At 36.6% G+C, this 20,523-nt stretch overlaps 1 protein-coding gene across 1 annotated transcript in view; it reads left to right on the top strand.

The window, feature by feature from the left end:
- Positions 1 to 20,523, top strand: part of ZC3H12B (zinc finger CCCH-type containing 12B) — a 313,257-nt gene that overhangs the window by 72,056 nt on the left and 220,678 nt on the right. Inside the window, exon 3 of the mRNA XM_081276399.1 lies at positions 8,489 to 8,621. The gene's annotated coding sequence lies outside the window, so the exon portion shown is untranslated. The remainder of the gene's footprint in view (positions 1 to 8,488; positions 8,622 to 20,523) is intronic.

Below are 20,523 nucleotides of genomic sequence, written 5' to 3'. Positions count from 1 at the left end.
GAGGTTCCTTGCTGCTCTATCATCTTCTTTTCAACTTTCTTAGTCTTCTCATGTTTGTAGTATATATAATGTATAAAATTATATATGTGTGTATAATGTTCAGAATTTTTAGTTGTACTTAGCAGGGAGAATAGTTGGAAAAGTATGTCTACTCAATCTTCATGGAAGCAGAAAGAGGACCACAAGATTTAAAAATTTGTTATCTCTTTTAAGTTCTACAGAATCTAAAGTGCTTTGGCTTCATAACCTCAGATGTGATATTTTGTCAATTCATCAAGAAAAGATAATAATAAAAATAATTTTAGGCAATATAATTAAATAAAGTAACTTTGTATTATTAGCCATTTAGGTTATTTCTAAATAAAAATTCCAAATTTACCAAATTTGAAAAAAATATATACTTTCTACTAATATAACAATGTTTTAAGAAGTTTTACTAATGCAACAAATTAATATTTAAATATTTTCAGACTAAAGTCTTATTATACCTATTTAAGAGAGACAAAAAGTAATGTATTTAGATTTTTAGGTTAGAGATGCCAACATTGACTTCTGTATCAAATAAGCTTTTAAGCTTTGTGGAAAAAGAGTTAGAATTGTGAATATAAAGGAAGATCCTAACTCCTAAAGTACAATGTTACTTTTTGAGAGGACGTCCTGTATGCTTAATCTTTACTATTTATAAACTTGGTTTTTAAAATAGATCCTCATGAAATTTTCTTGTTGAGAGTGAGAATAATGGGAAATAAGTAATTTAGAATTAAATGAGCTTACTGTTATTCTTCATAGAAATTCTTTAAGCAACTCAGAAATACAACTATAGATAATTTAATTTTTAGGTTAAATCAGGAAAACATTATAAAATGAGTCATACCTTCATTTATCCTTCTATTTCCAAATATAATAACCTATTTTGAACTCAAAACTTCTGTCATTTTTAGACATTATTTATTGTTGAGTTAAAAAAATTTCTCAAATTTAAATATTTTGAGATTAAGAATATATATAATAGCTATAGAGAGAGTGAATATGTATATATATATATATATAATATACAATTATTTCATATGTATATGAATAAATTTTAAGTAGCTGAAACTTTAAAGCAATACCAAATCAAGATTTATAGTTTTTACTTAATGAGTATTTATTGACTCACGGAGGATTTTTAAATATAGGTTTCACAGACATTGGATTGTCTCCAGAGCATTTTCTTGGAAAAAGCTAAATATTTGGTACTTCAGTAAATCATAGTGGAAAAATTTTTTGAAAACTTAATTTACTTTTTATTATCTTTTTTATTTTTTTATTATTTTTTATTTTTTTTATTGGTTGTTCACAACATTACAAAGCTCTTGACATATCATATTTCATACATTAGATTGAAGTGGGTTATGAACTCCCAATTTTACCCCAAATGCAGATTGCAGAATCACGTCGGTTACACATCCACAATTTTACATAATGCCCTATTAGTAATTGTTGTATTCTGCTACCTTTCATATCCCCTACTATCCCCCCTCCCCTTCCCTCACATCTTCTCTCTCTACCCCATCTACTGTAATTCATTTCTCTCCTTGTTTATTTTCCCATTCCCCTCACAACCTCTTATATGTAATTTTGTATAGCAATGAGCTAGCCAATCCCTAAAAAAACAAATACCAAATGTCTTCTTTGATATAATGAGAGCAACTATGAACAGAGTAGGGCGGAAGAGCAGGAAGAAAATATTAACTTTAAACAGAGACATGAGATGGGAGGGAAAGGGAGAGAAAAGGGAAATTGCATGGAAATGAAGGGAGACCCTCATTGAAAACTTAATTTAATTTATTGCAAAGGTGATATAGAGCTTGTGTGGGCCTCAGGGCAGAAATAATTATGAATGTACTTTGTCTTTGGCATCCTAATTTTATTGCTCATTTAAAAAAAATTGTTTAAATTATCTTGTTTGTTTTCTTTTATGTTTTTATCTATCTATCTATCTATCTATCTATCTATTTATTTATTTATTTATAAACTGTGCTGAGGATCAAACCCAGGGCCTCATGCATGCCAGACAAGTGCTCTACCACTGAGTCACAGCTCCAGCCTACCTTGTTTATTTTCTAACATTTTAAAATTCATTTTTTAGTTTTATTTCTGATTAACAAATAAAAATTTAATATATTTAATCCTGTAAAACATCATGTTTTGATGTATGTTTACATAGTGTAATGGCTCCATTGAGCTAATTAACATTTGCATTACTTCATGAATATTTTTTTTCTGGTGAAAACACTCAAATATTTATGCTTAGTAATTTTCAAGAATATAAAGTATTGTTATCAACTATAATCACCATGTTGCAAGTGGATCTCTTAACACTTATATTTTCTAACTGAGATTTTATATACTTTGAACATGTCTCCCAAATCCTCCTTCTTCTCTTCTTTCCAGTTCCTGGGAACCACACATCGTCTCTGTTTCTGTGAGTTCAGCTTTTTTAGGTTACACCTATAATTTAGATTATGTGGTATTTGTCCTTCTGTGCACTACTTATTTCAGGTAATATAATGTCCTTCAGGTTTATCTATGTTGCTACAAATCACAGGATTGCCTGCGTTTTAAAAAATGAGTGATCTTCCATTATGCATATGTACCACATTTTCTTTTTCTATTCATCCCTTGATGGATACATAGGTGAATTCCATATTTTGACTCTTATGAATAATGATGTTGCAATGAACATGTACTTTTAGTTATCCCTTTGATCTACCAATATATCATTTCCTACTAATATATAAATATGTATATATTATGCAACTTATATACTTGTATTTAAATGCTTTATCTCTCTATGTATTTATCTAAGTAAGACTTTTAATTGCTGCTCATTGCTTGATATTGGTCTATTTAGGTTTTCTATATCTTCCTGGTTCAGTTTGGGCAGTCCATATGTGTCTAAAAATTTGTGTCTTCTAGATTTTATAATTTATTGGCGTATAAATTTTCAAAATAGTATCTATCAATCCTCTGAATTTCAGAAAGGCCTGTGAGGATATCTCCTTTTTAATCTCTATTTTTTTTCTAAGAATTTCTTGATTTCTCTCTCATTTCTTCTGCAGCCTATTCTTAAATTGTAAGTATTGTTTAATGTCCATGTGTTCATGTGGTTTCTATAATTTTTCTTGTTTTTGATTTTTAATTTAATTCCATTATGATCTGATAAAATGCACAGGATTATATCTTTTTTTTTTAATTTGCTAAGACTTAACATTGTGATCTAGAATTTTGTCTATTTTGGAAAAGATTCTATGAGCTTCTGAGAAGAAAGTAAATTCATCTGAATTTGGGTGAATATACTGTAGGTGTCTGTTAGGTCCATTTGATTTGTAGTATTATTTAGATTGAAAATATCTTCATTGCTTTTATATCTGAATGACCTGTCTGTTGGTGAAAGGGTCACATTGAATTCTTCTGGTATTATTGTATTGTGTCCTAAGTGAGATTAAATGTCAACAAGTATTTTTTTAAATATTTATTTTTTAAATTGTAGTTGGACACAATACCTTTATTCCATTCATTTACTTTTATGTGGTGCTGAGGATTGAACCCAGGGCCCTGCGCATGCTAGGCAAGCGCTCTACCACTGAGCCACAATCCCAGCTCCAAGAAGTATTTTTTAATGTAATAATTCCCACTGACATTTGGGCATTGCTCATTTTACCAGCATGTAGAAACCTTATTTGTCTCTTCTCATTAATTTTTGCTTGAAATCTACCTTGTCAGAAAAATTTTAGAAACCACATAAACCCATGTATTAGATAAGAGAATAGCTACTCCTGCTGGTTTTCATGATATACTTGTATGGAATATTTTTTCCAGCCTTTTAAACTTTTACCTATGAGATGAATCTCTTGCAAACAACACAAGAGTTGGATCTTGTTTTCTCATCCATTATCCAATTTATGTCTTTTTAATTGGGAACTTGAGACCATTTACATTCAGTGTTATTATGGATAAATGGTTGTTATTTCTTGCCATGTTGGTTTGTTTGCTATATTTAATTGGTCTTAATTTTCACTTATTTAGTTGCTGTTCTAGAAACCATATATTTAGGAGCTTTGGGGTTTGTTTTTTGAGTTCTGTGTATAGTATTATCTTAGTTTTTTTGTATTGCTAACTTAGTGGTCATGAATCTTTTTAGTTTATCCTTTTCATGGAAAGTTTTAATTTATTCTTTTTTTTACAAAATTTTTTATTGCTTACTTATAAAAATAAATTTCAATTGTCACTTATCCTTGATTCTAAGTATAATCATCATTTTTATCCTAAAGAGTTGATATTCAATCCTCAGTCACAGTTTGGAAAATATTGTGTGGGATCATTGAGCAGGTCTATGCTTAACAGAGATCATATCCCCGGGGACCTCTCAGCTTTACCCAGGGAAGTATTCCTGAATTATCAGTTTCTTTTTTTATTTAATTGATTTTATTTTTTTAAATACATGACAGCAGAATGCATTATAATTCTTATTACACATATATACCACAGTTTTTCATATCTCTGTTTGTATATAAAGTAGGTTGACACCCAATTTGTGCCTTCATACATATACTTTATAATTATAAAAGTTTGCTTTCTTGGATACAGCGATGTTGGCTAGCAATCTCTTTCTTTCAGAGCTTAGAATATCTGATTCTAAGCCCTCCTTGATTTTAGGGTCTGAGTTAGGAATCAGTCAGAAATGAGCCTTATTGGTTTACCTCTAAATGTGACCTGATGTTTTTCTCTTACAGTTATTGATATTCTTTCCTTAGGCATTTTTGATTCTACATGTACACTGTGTGTGTATGTCCACCTAATTTCTAAGGTTAGGATAATTTTCTGCTGGTATTTCACTGAAGATGTTCTTAATAGCCTTAGCCTTTATCTTCATGTTCTCTTCTATCCAGTAACTCACATACTTCTTCTGTTGATGTTGTTCCCAGAATTTTTGTATATTTTGGTCATGGTTTTTATTTTTTTTTATTTATTGCATATTGAGTACTCAAGTTCATATACCCTGTCTTCAAGGCCTAAAATTCTGACTTTAGGTTTAAAATTCATTTTTCCACAGTCTAATCTTTTGGTGATATTTTCAAGTGAATATTTTAAATTTGGTTCATCTTGTCTTTCATTTTCTGGAGTTGTGATTGATTTCTTTATGTTACCTATATTTCTTTTTTGAAATGGTCTTTCACCTCCTCTATTTGCTCTCTTAATTTGTTCCTTTGATTACTTTAATATTCAGTTTTTATAGTCTTTATCTGACATTTCATTCACTTATCTATCTCTGGGTTCTCTTGATGGGGAATTGTAAATTTGGGGGGAAGACTTATTTGCTTGTCTTCTTGTATTTTCAGAGGTCTTGGACTTGTGCATCTGATGAAATGGATTCCTCTTCCTCTTATGCATGTATCCTTTGGTGTGTAGGTATCATTTTGTTCCAGGGACTTCTTTCTGTTTTTGTTGTATGAGTAGATGTCCAGGAGTGTGACCTGAGGTCCACCTCTAGCTATCCTTCCATGAAGCCTGTTTGTTGATTTAGAGTTTTCATCCCTCCTGCTTTATGTATTGAAGTATTATTGGAGCTTAGGTGGGGCTTAGGTTCTTGTGTGGAGTGAGGTTTGATGTTACTTGGCTGAATTGTGAGTGTAGCTTAGTAGCCAGATCTCTATCCTGTGAATGCATAGTGTTGCCATTTTTTTCCAGCCCCTCTTAGATAAAGGGAGGGAGCAAAAAATAGCAATAATAGTAGCAATCATTGTACGGCTTTAAAATAAATATTCAATGCCTACTATGACATTGCCACTGAAAGAGCAATGGTGATGTCAGCATTTAACATCAGTATCAACAATGAATAGCTATCAACAAGGTAAGACCTAGAGTGCAGGCACCCCTGTCTTATTGGTTTCTGACTTCTTCCTAGCTGGTTGTGTGGTGGGCTGAGAGCAACAAAGGGTCCTCTTTCCCCTCAATATCCCCAGCCTGGATCACCCTAGGCACAATCCTCTCTGCACCTATTTCAGTCATGCTGGTCCCAGCACGCTTTGGAACCCACAACAGGTGACTTCTGGGTCTGGCCAGCATTACCTTTTATGAACTCCCAATCAATCTTCTACCTCTGCTCACTGTTGCATGTCCATGACTCTGTTTATTGGCTGAGTGATTCTGATCACTTTTTCAATCATCAACTTGCCCCACTGTCCCTGGTTTAAAATTAATATCAGCCTCCCACTCTATTCCACAAGTTCCCCCAAGGCAATTTAATTAACCATGATTTTTTCTGTCTGTGTTACCCCCTCACCTCTGCAGTGGGCTGGCAGTGCTGGTACCACTGCCACCAACCAAGCTGGCACTTCACTAACTTATTTTTTTTAATTTTATGTTAAAAAATTCTGAATTTCTGTGTCTCTTTGATTATTTTACTGTCCAATGTTGAATTTAACTGAATTCCCTCTGTCACTCATTTTGCTGAGCAGCAAGCAGTACTCCTATTGATTGAATATTGAATTGACAAGCTGGTAGAGAGTACACCCTTCCTCTGATACACCATCTTCTTCCTACCCATTTTTATTTGAATTGCTTTATTACTATTGAATTGAGTTCTTTATATGTTTTGGAAACCAACCTCTCATCAAATGTTTGACTTTGTAAATATTTTCTCCCATTCCATAGGTTTTCTCTTTACTCTGTTGATTATTTCCTTTACTGTATTTAAGCTTTTTAGTTTGATGTAATCCCAATTGTCTATTTTTCCATTTGCTCCATATGTCTTTATTATCATATCCAACAAACCACTGCCTAGACCAATATCATGGATCTCCTCCCATGTTATCTTTTAGTAGGTTTAGAGTTTTCAGTCTTCCATTTAAGTCTTTAATATAAGTTTATATTTGTATGTGGTGTAAGATAAGAGTATACTTTAACATGTGGATATCCAGGTTTCCCCACATTATTTATTGCTTTCCCCATTCTGTATTCTTGGAACCTCTATTGTAAATCAATTATTATAAATATGTGGATTTGTTTCTGGACTCTATTATGTTCCATTGGTTGATGTGTCTGTTTTTATGCCAATACCATATTATTTTGGTTATTATGCTTTTGCAGTATTTTCTTTTCTTTACAGTATATTGTGAACTCAGGTGGTCTAATGCTTTCTCTTTGTCCCACATGTTCCAGACTGCTTTGGGTATTTGGAGCCTTTTGTGCTTCCATATGAATTTTAGCATATTTTCTATTTCTATGAAAAATGTCATTAGAAGTTTGATATGGATGGCATTACATTTGTAGATTGCTTTGGGTACTATGGACATTTTAACAATATAAATTCTTCAAATAAATGAACACAACATATTCTGTTTTTTTGTGTCTTTTTCAATTCCTTTCATCAATGTTTCATAGTATTGCATGTAAAAGTCTTTCATCACCCTAGTTAAATTAATTGCAAGTATTTTAACTTTTGTAGTTGTAAATAGGATTGTTTTTCAGATTTCTGTTTCAAAGAGTTCATATAGAAACACTCTTGATTTCTTGTATGTTGATTTTGTATACTGCAAATTTATTGAATTTGCTTATTAGTTCAAATAGATTTTTTCTGAAATATTTGGGTTCACATCATTCATAAACACATGCATACACATACAATTATATTTCTGCAAACAGGAACAATTTAAATACTTCCTTTCCATTTTACATATCTTCTATTTCTTTCTCTTGCCTCTTAGTCACTGGTACTTTCTACCCACCATTCATAGAAGTGGGTAGAGTGGGCATCCTGTTGTTATTATCTCAAAGGGAAAGCTTTCAATTTTTCACTATAGAGTATATGATATTAGTTGTAGGTTTACCATATATGACGATTATTTTGCTCATATACAGTCTTTTTATACCTAATTTTTGAGTGTTTTAATTGTGAGTGGATATTGAATTTTGTCAAATGTCTTTCTGCATTTAATGAGTTAATCATATATTTTTGTCTTTTATTCTGTTTGTATGGTGTGTATCACATTTATAGATTTGTATATGTTCAGCCATCTCTGTATCCCTGAGATTAATCCCACTTTATCATTGTGAATGATCTGTTTCATGTGTTGTTAAGTTCTGTTTGCTAGTATTTTGTTGAGGTCTTTTGCATCTGTGTGCATCAGGAATATTGGCCTGTTTGACTTTGTGCCCTTGTCTGACTTTGGTCAGAGTAATGCTGGCCTTGTAAAATGAAGTTGGAAGTATTTCTGTACCTTCAATTTTTAGGAAGAGTTTGAGAAGACTTATGTTATTTTTAATCAAGCATTTGGTGGAATTGAGTGGTGAATTATTAGTTGACATTTTCTATTTCTTATTGATTTAGTCTTGTTAGGTTGTTTGTGTCTGGAACTTTATGTGATTCTTCTAGGGTTTCCAATATATTGTCACATAACTGTTCTTAGGTGTCTTATGATCTTTTTTTGTTGTTGTTGTACAGGTTGAGCATCCCTAATCTGAAAATCTGAAACCCGAACTGCTCCAAAATCCGAAACTTTTTGAGTGCCAACATGACGCCACAAGTGGAAAATTCCACACCTGATCTCACGTGATGGGTTGCAGTCAAAACACAGGTGCCCTAAAAATAGTGTATAAGATTACCTTCCATTGATATGTATTAGGTATTTTATGAAACATAGATGGATTTCATATTTAGCTGGATCCCATTCCCATGATATCTGATTATATATATATATATGAATTCTTCAAAATCTGAAAATATCCAAAATTGAAAGCACTTCTGTTCCCAAGCCTTTCGAAAAAGGGATACTCAACCTTATAATTTTAATATGTACTCTTTAATTTCTGAATTTATTTGAGCTTTCTCTCTTATTAATTTGGATAAAGATTTGTGCATTTTGTTTTTTCAAAAAACCAAGACTCAGATTCATTGATTTTCCTATTGTATTCCTAGTATATATTTTATTTGTTTCTGCACTGGTTTTTATTCTTTCTTTCCTTCTAATAACTTGACTTTCATTTGTCCTTCTTTTTCTAGTTCCTTGAGGTGTAATGTTATATTGTTTACTTGAAATATTTGTTTATTTTTCAGTGCTGAGTATTGAACCAGGGCCTTGCACGTGCAAGGCAAGTACTTTTACACTGAAGTACACTTTGCCTTCCACACCTTTTGTGGCTCTGGGGCTGGCTGGCTTGCTTCCTTCCTTCCTTCCTTCCTTCCTTCCTTCCTTCCTTCCTTCCTTCCTTCCTTCCTTCCTTTCTCTCTCTCTCTCTCTCTCTCTCTCTCTCTCTCTCTCTCTCTCTCTCTCCTCTCTCTCTTTCGACTAAGAATTGATCCCAGGGCCTTGCTCATGCTAGGCACACATTCTATCAATGATCTAAATTCCCATTCCTTTGTAAATTAAAAAAAATAGTTGAAACAGGGTCTTGTTAAGTTGCCCAGGCTGAACTCAAACTTCTGATTCTTCTGCTTCAGCCTCATATAGCTGGTATTACATGTGTGTACCACCATGCCCAGCTTGAGCTGTCTTCTTTTTTCATGTAGGAGTATATTGCTGTGAACTTTCTTTTTAGGAGTCCTTTTGCTTGCATTCCATAATTTTTAGCATGTGGTATGTCCATTTTCATTTGTTTCAAGACATTATTTTTTATTTTACTTTTAATTCCTTCTTTAACCCATTGATTGTTTAGGAGTATATTGTTTAATTTCTGTGTATTCGTCACCTGTTTAAAATTCCTCCTGGTTTTGAATCTAAGTTTCATACTTATGGTTATCAGAAAAGATACTTGACATGATCTGTGTGTTTGAAGAAGTATGGTCTTGGAAAACCATTTAGAAGTTAGCCTGTCCAGAGAAAGCCTATCTACAAAGACTAAAATTGAACTTAAGTCTGCAGGGACTAGCCAGGTGTTGAGATGGGTCTGGTGCTTAGGTCCACTGGATGGACTTGGAGCTTGAATTCATGGTGGCTAGCCTGATACTTACATGGGTCTGGAGCCTAAGTCGGTAGGGATGGTCCTGAGATATAGGTCCATAGAGATTGGCCTGTAACCTGATTCTGCTAGGGTGATACTGAATCCTGGGTCTATTGAAGGAAGCCCATTCCATAGGTCAACTAGTACTGGGGCCTGAGGCTGACCTGGTATTGGGGCAGTGGAGCCTGGAATCATAGATGTCATCCTAGATTCTGAGTCTTTTGGGACTTTCCAAAAGCCTGGGTCTGCTGGAGTTCACCTGAGTACAGGGGTAGAGGCCTAGAGGGTAGGCGTATAAAGGCTGCCCCAAAGTCCTGGAGCCATGGATGCCTACCTAGAACATAATTCATATGAGTAATTCTGAAGCCTGTGACTGTGGGGTCTGGTCTGTCACTGGAGTCTACTAGAATGGGCCTAGACCGTGGGTCTGCAGGGGCCAGTATGGAGAGTTGTGCCACAGAGACTGTGGACAGCTCTGGAACTTGTATCTGTGGGTGCCAGTCTGGTACCTAAAAGCCAGGTGTGTTGACCTGGCACTAAGGTGAACCAGAAGCCTTAAGCAATATAGGTAGACCTAGCTCTAGGCGATTCTGAAATGAGGCAGGCCTGGAACCTGGGTCTGTGAGATTGGCTTGATATAGGTGCAACCTTGTAGATCAAATCCACCAGGCACAAGTGAAGCTTGAGTTTTAGAATCCCCTGGCACCGAGATCTTGGAGGCTTTGTGTAGAGGTAACAACCTAGAGTCTGAATCCTTAGGAGCCTGCCCAATGCCTTGTATTATTGGAACAGGCCTAGTAATCGAGTTCAAAGAAAAGTCCAGTGCTCATTTCCTTCTTCTTCCCTAACCCAGAGAATACCTCCTGAGGTTTGGAGAGGGATGATATAGATAATATAAAACTGTTCTTTATACCTACTTTAATTCATATTTTATTATTTATATGCTATTCTCAGTGCTCTAAGCTATAATCTCTCACCTGGTTTCCTTAGTTATTGTAAAGGTATTTTTCTGCCTAGATGGTTGTTCAAATTAATAATTATTATGGGGCTGGGGCTGTGGCTCAGTGGCAGAGCGCTTGCCTCGCACGTGTGAGGCCCTGGGTTCGATCCTCAGCACCACATAAAAATAAATAAATAAAAGTATTGTGTCTGTCTACAACTAAAAAAATATTTTAAAAAATTAATAATTACTTTGGTGGATGAGCACTGGAAAGCCCTATCCTGCCATCTTGCTGACATCTGGACCTGTCAATACTCTTTCTCCTTGATATTTCCACCTCTCTTTTTTCTGTCTCCTGTTCTGTTATCATTAGTCTATACTAAAGGCTTAATTGGTTAACAGTTTTTTTATTCAATGTTTGCTACTTTCTCTGTGCATGTGATTATGGCTTGTGGAGATTAGAGAGAATACCCAGCTGCATTGTTCTCATGTTCGCCACCATTCATCCATGTCTCAGGACCTCCAAGTTTCTAAAGATAATAACCTGAAATTTGGGGGAAGGAATCATCCAGGTGTTCCCTGTGAGACATCTATCTGGGTTCCATGAGGCCCATATGACCTCCAGTCTTGGGAGAAAGAAATTACCTATCTGCATCCTAGCCTGGCCTCTTCCTCAAAAGAATTTTTGAACTCAAGTTACTTGACCTTTCTGTGTTGGTGTTTATCAGCTTTGTATTACTATAATGAAATACATGATATAATTAACTTAGAAAGGGTTTATTTAGTTCACAGTTCTTGAGGTTCCAGTCCAAGATTAGGCAGGATCATGGCTTTGGGCCTCTTCTGAGGACACCAGACGGTGGAAAGCAGATGGTGGAGCAAATCATTTGCATCATAAACAAGGAAGCAGTGAGACTGGGGTCCTACAATTTTTGAGAGCACACCCCAATGATCTCCCACTAAGTCCAACCAACTATTGAGTCACTGTACCTCCCAATACTGCCACTCTGGGAACCAAGCCTCTAATACATTAGATGTTAGATGGACTCTATCCATATTCAAACCATGGCAGTCTCCAAGTTTCTTTGTTAGTTGCAAAAAAGAGTTTATAACACTTATCTAGTTCTTGAGGTTGTTAGATAAAATAACAGAGTGGATAGTTAATTATTCCTTCATAAAAGCACTTTAAAAATATGAGGTATTATGATGAGGCATCTCTAGTAACTACCTGTGTATAATGCTATTTGAATAACTTTTAGGTCTTAAGAATAAAGCCACTTAAGAAATATATAAATACATTTTTAAAGTAAAAGTTAACATAAAACCAGTAAACTGAATTCCTTAAGCACCTTGAGTTCATTAAAAGCTATTACTATCAATATTTTCTGGGGTGGGGGGAATTCCAGGGATTGAACTCAGAGGCACTTGACCTCTGAGCCACATCCCTAGCCCTATTTTTAATTCTATTTAGAGACAGGGTCTCATTGAGTTGCTTAGTGCCTTGCTTTTGCTGAGGCTGGCTTTAAACTTGTGTCGCAGTCTGGCTGGGCACAATTCAGGAGCCACTTGTCAAAAGAAACGAACTTTATTTTTAGAACCACACACGCCAAACAAAACAGCTCCTCAGGAAAAACCCTCAGAGCCCAGCTGCCACCACTGGCTTCCCACAAGCCTCTCTCTCAACCATCAGCCTCTCCACCTCCCACAATCCTCCTGCTCTTGAGGCCGATTGGCTGGGTCGTGTGGGCGGAGCCAAAAAAGTCCCCCAATGAGCAGCTCCGTGGTCTGAAAGGGCAGGGAAACAGCCCAATGAGCATCACCGGGGAGGAGCCAATCAGCTCGATGTTGCTGGGGTCTCTATGTGCCAATCATCACCTGGCAGTCTGAAAGGGTGGGGAAACAGCCCAATGAGCATCACCGCACAGGAGCCAATCAGCTAGATGTTGCTGGGGCCGCTGTGAGCCAATCATCAGCTGGCAGTCTGAAAGGGCGGGGAAACAGCCCAATGAGCATATTGAATAAAGCATCCTGGTTCAGCCAGATGTAAGGATAGCCAAACTGGAGTTTTTGATATCAGTTGTTATGGATTTGAGCCAAATCATCTTCTTTTTGGTCTGTAGAAATCGCTTTAGTTAATCTTTCTGGAATCCAAATCGGCTGCTGTTCTCCCTGTGGAAACACATAAACAGACCCCGGACTCCAGACAATCACTGGGTCAGGACCTTAGTTAATCTCTCTGGAATCCAAATCGGCTGCTGTTCTCCCTGTGGAAACACACAAACAGACCCCCGACTCCAGACAATTACTGGGTCAGGACCTTTCAATAGTCCTGTTAGAATATCTTTCCAAAGTACCTTGGGCTTATGCACATTTTTTGGACACATATGCCTTTCTGCAGCACTAAGTCCTGATGAATCCAAATTTAAAAAGTTTAGAGTAAAAAGGATTATTTTAAGTTTATCTTTGGGGAATATATACCCCTTCCCAATTCCTTCTTTTTGCTTTAATAAGTACATTTTAATAGTTTGATGAGTTCTTTCAACTATGCCTTGTCCCTGTGGATTGTATGGGATTCCTGTTATATGAGTAATGCCAAATGTTGAGCAAAATTGTTTAAAAGAGGTAGAAGTATAACCAGGGGCATTATCTGTTTTTAACTGTTTTGGAATGCCCACAGTGGCAAAATTTTGTAAGCAATGAGCTATAACATCTTTAGTTTTTTCTCTGGCATGAAGGGAGCCCATCAAAAATCCAGAAGAAGTATCAACTGTAACATGCAAATATTTTAATTTTCCAAATTCTGGCAAGTGTGTGACGTCCATCTGCCAAATATGGTTAGGTATCAATCCTCTAGGATTGACTCCAAGATTAACTTATGGTAAAAAGGTCACACAATTTTTTTTTTAAAGAGAGAGTGAGAGAGGAGAGAGAGTGAGAGAGAGAATTTTTAATATTTATTTTTTAGTTCTCGGCGGACACAACATCTTTGTTGGTATGTGGTGCTGAGGATCGAACCCGGGCCACACGCATGCGAGGCGAGCGCGCTACCGCTTGAGCCACATCCCCAGCCCAAGGTCACACAATTTTGAAATTGTTTTATTATTTGTCTAGCTTGTTCCTTAGTTATTTTAAAACACTATTGTAAAGTATTAGCATTGACATGGAACCTTTTATGAAAATTTATAGCTTCTTCTAGTGTAAAGAAAATATGTATGTCATGTGTAGTTTTATCTGCTAAATCATTGCCCAAACTAAGGGCTCCAGGCAATCCTGTATGTGCCCTGATATGTCCTATAAAGAATGGATCTTTTCTGTCCCAGATGAGACTTTGTATAGTGGAAAGCAAAGAGAAAACAGTAGAGGAAGGGGAAATCCTACCAGCATCTTCAAGGGATACTATAGCATTAACTATATACTGACTATCGGAAAATAAATTAAATACAGAATCTTTAAACATCACAAAAGCTTATAATACTGCATTAAGCTCTACCTTTTGAGCTGATTGTTTGGGTACTAAAAATGTAAAAGTTTGATCAGGTGTAACTATTGCTGCTGTACCATTATTTGACCCATCAGTGAATATATTTGGAGCATTCATGATAGGTGTTTTTCTTGTCATTTTTGGAAAAATTACAGGATGCAATGACCAAAAAGACAATAAAGGATTAGATGATACGTGGTTATCAAATGAAACATTAGATTTGCACATGATTATTGCCCAAGTATTTAACTCATTAGCTAACTCATCAATTTGATTCATAGTATATGGAGTAATAATTTTATTGGGAGAAATTCCAAACACTCCCTTTGCTGCTTTTATTCCTTTGAGTATTAATTGTCCTACAGCCTCAGGATACCTAGTAAGAATAGTGTAAGGAGAATAAGATAAATGTATCCACAATAATGGACCTTCTTGCCAAAATACTCCTGTAGGAATATTTTTTGTTGGTAGTACAATCAATAATAAAGGCAAACTCATATCAATTCTATCCAAATGCATATTTTCCATATATGTTTCAATGATTTTTAATGCCTTTCTTGCTTCAGGCGTTAACATGCGGGGTGAATTTGGATCTGACGGACCTTTTAGGATATCAAATAAAGGTCCCAACTCTCCTGTTGGTATACCTAGATAAGGCCTTATCGAATTTATGTCGCCTAATAACTTTTGAAAGTCGTTAAGTGATTTGAGTTGATCTACTCGTATTTGAATTTTTGGTGGACGGATCATTGTTGAGGATAATAGAACTCCTAAATAATTAATTGGAAAATTTAATTGTACTTTATCTATTGCTATCTCTAGATTATAATTTTTTAATAAGTTTGTAAGTGTGGCATAACATTCTAGCAATGTGTTTTTATCTTTGTGTGCTAATAATACATCATCCATATAGTGAAATATTTGTAGTTCAGGATTTTGATTTCTAAGTGGCTGGATTACTTTGTTAACATAAATTTGAGACATAGTTGGGCTGTTAGCCATCCCTTGAGGGAGTATTTTCCATTCATATCTCTGATCAGGACCTTCATGATTCAGTGCAGGGATAGTAAATGCAAAACGTGGACTATCCTCAGGATGAATTGGAATTGAAAAAAAAAAACAATTTTTAATATCTATAACTAAAACATACCAGGTTTTTGGCAAAGCAGACAATTGAGGAATCCCCAATTGAGCAGGTCCCATAATAACTATCTCATTATTAATGGCTCTTAAATCTTGCAGTAATCTCCATTTACCAGATTTCTTTTTGATGACAAAAATGGGAGTATTATGGGGAGATACAGAAGGTTGTATATGTCCTTCCGCTAATTGTTGTTTGACCAGATCATGGGCTGCTTGTGTCTTTTCTTTAGTCAGGGGCCACTGAGGAACCCATACTGGTCTTTCTGATTTCCAAGTAATTTTTATTGTCTCAGTGGCCCTTTCTGAAAATCCAACCCATGTCTGTCTGTTCCTTGATCTATTTGTATTGGTGCTGCTATACCTTGTTCTTGTTTTTCTAATCTTTTTCCTTTCCTAAAAATTGTCTAGTCATAATAGTGGGTGCATTTTGGTTGATGTTATTTGTTAATGTCAAACCTAATTGATCTAGGACATCTCGTCCCCATAAATTTACGGGAAGATGATCCAATACATATGGCTGTATAGTTCCTTCACATCCTTCGGGATCCTTCCAATCTAATACCATTGCACTTCTATGTGGATTAGTCGCCACTACTAGGCCTTGAAGCGTTTGAGTGGCTTGTTGTAATGGCCAATGTTTTGGCCATTCTTGACGAGAGATGATGCTAAGGTCTGCACCTGTATCCAGTAGCCCATTAAATTCATGTCCTTGAATATTTAGTTTTAGCATGGGGCGAGAATCTAAATTTAAAGAAGGCATAGCCCAATCTACACCTGTGGAGCCTAATCCCTTGGAACCTCTTTCTACAGCATGACTGGAAAATTTATCATGTAGGCTTGGTATTATTAGTAACTGTGCTATTCTATCTCCTGGTGAAATTACTGATATACCCTTTGGAGAACTGGCTATAAGTTTTATTTCACCTTCATAATCGGGATCAATTACCCCAGGATTTATCATAAGTCCTTTTAGAGTGGAAGAACTGCATCCCAATAATAAGCCTACTGTTTCTTTGGGAAGAGGTCCTTTTACCCCTGTGTTAATGATTTGAACTCCCATCTCTGGAGTTAGTACTGATCTGGCGGAGGCGCAGATGTCCAACCCTGCGCTCCCTCTGGTTTGTCTGATGAGGGATCTGATGGACAATGTGTCCTGGGCACTACCTTGATGGGGTTGCTGCGTTCCTCCAGTGCTCCGTATATTTGTGGTTTTGGGCCCCGGAGCATTGGGCCCCCTGTCCATTTTTTGGCAATGGAGCCCGATGCCTTTCTCCACAATATCATGGATAAACACCTGGTCCTTGTTCGTTTTTTGATAAAGGAGTACCCTGTACGGTGGTTTGAGAACGGCATTCATTAGCCCAATGTCTCCCTCTATGGCCTCGTGGGCAAATACCTTGTATTCTACTCCTTTGATACCTAGTTTTGTTAAACCCTCCTCCTATGGGACAATTCCTTTTAAAATGTCCTGTTTGTTGACAATTGTAGCATGTTCTTGGCATGGTATATAAAGCCTGTTTTACTGCAGCTGCCACAATTTGCCCTTGTTCATTAATGTCTCTGGCATCTAAAGCCTGTTTTACTGCAGCTGCCACAACTGGCTCTTGTTCATTAATGTCTCTACATAATTTAATATATGTGTTTAAATCTTCCTGTTTCCATGGTCTAATGATATCTCTGCACCAACGATTCTGTTGGTCATAAGCCAGTTTTTTTATTAATGGCATTGCTTGTTCTGTATTCCCAAAAACTCTGGTAGCTGTTTGAATAAGCCTATCTACAAATTCAGCATGAGGTTCATTAGCTCCTTGTATTACCTTAGATAACTGACCTTGTAAACCTCCATGTCCTTGTAAAGTCTTCCATGCCCTAACTGCCTCTACAGCAATTTGTGTGTATACGCCAGGATCATATGCAGTTTGTTGCTGCTGATCCTCATAAGGTCCCTTTCCTAACAACATATCTAGATTTCTCTGAGGATAACCAGCTGCTGCATTTCGCCTAGCTGTCTCCTTGCAAAATTCCTCATTGGCAACCTTCCATAACAGGTATTGACCTCCATTTAGCACAGCTTTACACATATTAGCCCAATCTGCTGGCGTCATGTTCAAGTTGTTAATGGATTCAACCAAGCTTACAGTGAAGGGTGCTTGAGAACCACAGGTTGTTACAGCCTCTTTTAGCTGCTTCACTATTTTGAAATTTAAAGCATGGTGAATTCGCTGCCCTCCTACCTCAAATACAGAGCATGTTAATACTTGAGATCCTGTCTCAGTATCCCAACTATCAACTGCGGGGGTTGGGGGCCTCCCAGCATATGGAGGTGGCCTTTTTAGTTGGACATTTACGTCCTCTGGTGATAGAAAGGTGTTAGTAGCAGTCTCCTGTAGAGGTGGCGCTGTTGGTTGGACACTTACGCCCTCTGGTGATAGAAAGTTGTTAGTAGCAGTCTCCTTTTGTAAATTTTCCCCTGATGGCTTTTTCTGCTCTAAACTTCCTTCCTGTGTCTGACTAGCTCGAAAGACCTTCTCTTTTACTTGAATCTTTTCCTCTTTCTGACTAACTTGAGAGACCTTCTCTTTTACTTGAATCAATATGTCTTCTCCTTCCTCTACCTTTGTCTGAACTGAAGGCTTTGGACTAAGCAAACAAGATATCAACATCCACAGTGGCAATGTGCCAACTGGCAGAGTCCCTGGGCTTTTCTTTTTTATTTTTATAAAATCTTCACCATGATGGTTCCATTGTGATATATTTAACAACTCCTCCTTAAAAAGCCATGGGCTACATTTTTGTATTGTATCAACGTATGCCCTGACTGCTCTTGATTTTACTGGGATGCCTCCTTCCTCTAACAATTTACTTAACACTCTTTCAGTTTGTTTTCTACTAATTTCTGATCCCATATTTCTACTATAATACAACCCAACAAGATAATGCCTAACAAAATGAAACAGAGTGAAACAAAATTGGAACAACACAAAATCATTATAATAGCCTCCTGAAATGTCCATCCGTCCTTTCTCCCTATCTGTTCCTCAGATGTGAGCAGTTTTTCTTCCACCTTACACATCTCCATGGACAGGCAACTTAAAACAAAAGTGAAGCAAAAGAAAAGAATAATCTTAAAATGGCTACCCATCCTCTGCCCTGCCCTCAGGGGCAAGCAGTTTACCTTATCACTTACCCTCAGTCGTTCCCCGTGTGGCCCACCAAATGCCTGTAGTCTGGCTGGGCACAATTCAGGAGCCACTTGTCAAAAGAAACGAACTTTATTTTTAGAACCACACACGCCAAACAAAACAGCTCCTCGGAAAAAACCCTCAGAGCCCAACAGCCACCACCGGCTTCCCACAAGCCTCTCTCTCAACCACCAGCCTCTCCACCTCCCACAATCCTCCTGCTCTTGAGGCCGATTGGCTGGGTCGTGTGGGCGGAGCCAAAAAAGTCCCCCAATGAGCAGCTCCATGGTCTGAAAGGGCAGGGAAACAGCCCAATGCGCATCACCGCAGAGGAGCCAATCAGCTAGATGTTGCTGGGGCCGCTGTGAGCCAATCATCAGCTGGCAGTCTGAAAGGGCAGGGAAACAGCTCAATGAGCATCTCTGAGAAGCATAACCACAGAGGAGCCAATTAGCTATATGTTGCTGGGGCCGCTGTGAGCCAAACATCAGCCGGCAGCCTGAAGTTTGCTGGGGCCCCTTCCGCTGTGGCTCTCAACACTTGTGATCCTCTTGCCTCAGCCTCCTGAGCCACTGGGATTACAGGCATGAGCTACCACACCCAGTTCAATAACCTAAATATCTATAAGCATATCCTTTCTTCATTTGAAACCCCAATGTCATGGTCTTCTTTTTATTTTATCACATTACATGGAGTTGAGATTTAAAAAATCCCTTTAAGTTTCATATCTGTTTTCCTTTTTCTTTCCCATTGTCACAGTTTTACTATTTACTTTCATTGCTTATTCCCAGGACTATGGTTACTGAGCATAAATGTGACAGAAATCTTCAAGGAGATTTTTTAATGAAGCAGTATGGACATCACTCACTTAGGGCTAGAAATAATTTTTTTCAGCATCTACATCAAACAAACTTACTCCTGTGGATCTTCTCATTGACTGAAAAAGACTGAATATTTCAGTTTTGTTAAATGTAATTAGCAACTAAAAAACCATATTTCTATTTTTGAGACCAAGGTCATTTTTCTCACCCTCCTTGCTGGCTCTTCACTTCTAATGGAACCTATTACTAATCATTCTTGTGCTTTCTGGTTGAATTCTCCATAATTCTGGCTGCAGAACAACCACATTAGTCTCCTTTGCATCCCTTTCCTAGCTGCTTCTAAAGATAAGCACACAATATCCTTTAAAACATTTTAATTGACAAATAATAATTGTATTTATGGTATACAGTGGGATGTTTTGATTATGTACACATTATAGAAAGATTCAATCAAATTAGTTAATGTTTTCACCATGATCCCCTTTTTATTATGCAGTTTTATTCTGATCACACTGGGGAGAAGAGAATTAACGAATAACATATAAATAATCCATTCATTTCTGCAAGAAGCTATTACTGAATGTTTATACTTTGTCAGATACTGTGTTAGCTATTGGGATGATTAGGCTCTTAACTATATTACAACCTGGTGGCATGCATTATAGCTTGAGTAGATTGCTGTTAATGAATGATTTTATATAGATAATAGAATTGTTATTGTAATCTAGTATAATTGAATAATAGTAAAATTGTAATGACTGTTGTTCTTCAATTCCTGATTCCCTTTTGAGATAGCTAAAGGCTTGACCAGATTTTTGCTTTTTCCTTTGATTTCTATCCATGGAGCTTGCTAAATCTTTCCTTCTGCTTGCCTTCTACCTGCCTAAGTGTGTCAGGTATACTATCTTGTTCCACAAAACTTACCTAGCTTGTTAACCTGAAGAGCAAGCAGATGGAGAAGATACTCTGGAT

This window comes from Spermophilus citellus, assembly GCF_964194105.1.
Source record: "Spermophilus citellus genome assembly, chromosome: X".
NCBI lineage: Eukaryota > Metazoa > Chordata > Mammalia > Rodentia > Sciuridae > Spermophilus > Spermophilus citellus.
Note: the sequence above shows the minus strand (reverse complement) of the source record. Positions and strands in the feature narration are given on the sequence as shown.